The 2,689-nt window shown below is 37.7% G+C and overlaps 1 long non-coding RNA gene across 1 annotated transcript; it reads right to left on the reverse strand.

The window, feature by feature from the left end:
* Positions 1–1,594: 1,594 nt before the first annotated feature.
* Positions 1,595–2,289, reverse strand: LOC125025422. The gene is made up of 2 exons (XR_007114900.1): positions 2,009–2,289; positions 1,595–1,888 (listed from the first exon to the last, which is right to left on the reverse strand). It is a non-coding gene; the product is annotated as an uncharacterized LOC125025422 (long non-coding RNA).
* Between the last annotated feature and the right edge of the window lie 400 nt (positions 2,290–2,689).

Consider the following 2,689-nt stretch of genomic DNA (forward strand, 5'->3'; position numbering starts at 1 on the left):
CACACACGCATACACACATACACATATACACATACACACAGATATACACACACACACACATATATACACATACACATACATAAACACACATATACATTTATAACGTCCTGATTATTCTAGTATATATATAAATATATAAAAAGTGTAAAGCACTACGGGAGGATAAAATTACAATACACTTTATACAAATATAGTATAAATTGCAGTAGTAACTTCAATTTTTTAAAAGGAAGTGACATCATAAATTACATCTCAGGCACATTAAAATCTAAGAACTTTTCGGGAAGAGGAAGACTTTTGCAGTGGAATCTCAGTTGCAGACCACATGTAAACACACCCAAATACGGGAGAAAACAAATGAGTATAGGAAACCTTTGTACACATGGTATTCATTGATTATGAATAAAATTATCTGGTTTTTTAAAAATGACAACAGTTTTAGAAGCTTTATAGAGAGAGAAAAATAAAAAAAATAAACACCGAAGAGAAAGCTATACTGAACGATTATCAAACTGGAACTATAATAAAATCATAGTAAAAGGCATATTAAAGAGAACGATGCCATTCCAGTAAAACCGTTTCCTGCATGCTTCGAGGAAATATTTAGGAAAACGGTTGCAAGGAAAAGAGATTTTAATAAGGGATGTGCATGTCGGTAAGCAAATGTCTGTATACTGTGAGTCAGCAAAGGGAATTACAGTAATGCACGAATCGATTTGGGAGAGTCTAAGGATCACACCTGAGATAAGTGGAGGTACAGGGTAAGGTACTAGAAAGACTCATTCACAAGAATATCTGGGATAGTTGTAAAACTAGACTGAAGTGACGAATTAGGCAGATATAGTAATATTTTAAGAGGTTTCTTGTCATCATATCCTTTAACATTTAAACATGGATTACATGAAGTCATTCGAAAGAAAATGAGTAAATGTTTAGAGATGAATGGGAAAGTTAGTGACGGGGATCAGCTTAAATAAAGACTAGGATAAAGGTAGCGAAGTGGACGAAGTGGATGATATACATAAAATACATAAAAAAACAATGGGCACCTCATTATGTAGGGTGATAGCTGGATAAAGACGTTAACCGATTGGAACACACTCACACACATACATATATGTATATATACATTTATACACACATATATGTATTCATATATCTATACAGATACACACACATATACAAATACAATGTATATGTATAATTCTTCTATTCCATTTCAGGTATGAAATAGTTTAATTTCATACCAATTTACTTTCTCTGTATTATATATCAATTGTATAGCTACTAAACGCAATCGACAGAAAGTGGCGTTAATCAAAGTATTAACATGATAAACAAATTAAAAAGTTAAAGTGTGTGCAATTCTAGCATCACATAATCGCAACCCATTTATGTAGGTCCTGTTCTGATTGTTTATTCGATTTTATTCGTATTATATCTTTACTTATATATATATATTTTCATTTTCATTATTATAAATGATTTAGCGAAAACTGAACCTTTAGTTACATGCTAACACTAAATCTTTAACTTGATGGTGACGTTGAAAGTAAGATATATGGAGTATAAATAAGGATATTAACATAGGAAATGATTTTAAGAATTCTATTTGATATATAAATAGAATAAATACATGGTTCGTGTATAAAGTTAGTTAGGGCGGCCGTAGAGAGTTGATGGGGCGACAACTTCGTCGGAATCTTCCTCAGCGGCGCGGGCGGCGGCGGCGTCCTCCTCGGCGGCGAAGGCGATCTGGTCGAGGACGAACTGAGGGATCGGGTGGGGGAAAGCGGGGGCCACGGGGAGGACGTCGGACTGGGGCTGGAAGCCGTTCTCGTCGGCCACGTACTTGACATGGACTTCAGTACCGTCAGGAGCGGTGTAACTGCAATACATTTAATATATTAAAATATATAAGGAAACAAATCCATGAGAGACTTCAAGCTTAATTTTCTATTCCTGACAGTTGGAAGTATTTCTCATGAAAAGCATTAGCATTACTCACGAGTATTCTCCAGCCTTGATTACGGCGTCGTCATCACCGTCGGGGGATCCAGCTTGTGAGAAACGGATGCCGTTGGCAGCTTCGAAGTCGAAGTTGTAAGTTCCGTCTTCCTCGTGGACGCGGTCGTCCTTGAGAATTGGCACGAACTCGACCTCCTCACTGGATGCAGCACGAGGAGCACCATAGCTGGTCTGAGGAGCAGCGACTTCCTCGCTAGACTCAGCAGAAGGAACCCCATAGCTGTACTGGGGAGCGGCGACGGCCACAGCGGCAACACAGGCGAGGATCAGCTGTGGTAACAACGATTGTGGTATTAATTTAGTCAGAGGCACAAGACACTAGATATATGAGAGATAGTCAAGAAAGGAAAGGATGATGTCACTGATTCGTGCTTAAACAGAAAAGCATCAACAACGAAAACAGTCTTCAGATAGAAACCTATAACATAATTGAACACTCACGAATTTCATGATGATGTTTCAGTAGATACTGGTGCTGGAATGAACGCTGGCCCATCTTATATAGTTGGGACTGACCTTCCCTGCGCACAAAACTCTGGCCTTGGAAACAGGAATGGGCGTAACCTTCACCTTCACTAATTTACTAGTATCCTTTTTGCTATGCACTTCACATTTGTTTATTCCTTTACTTTAGTTGTCTATCTCTGTTTTATTGTTTAAA

The sequence above is a fragment of the Penaeus chinensis genome, chromosome 5, assembly GCF_019202785.1.
Source record: "Penaeus chinensis breed Huanghai No. 1 chromosome 5, ASM1920278v2, whole genome shotgun sequence".
In the NCBI taxonomy this organism is placed as follows: domain Eukaryota; kingdom Metazoa; phylum Arthropoda; class Malacostraca; order Decapoda; family Penaeidae; genus Penaeus; species Penaeus chinensis.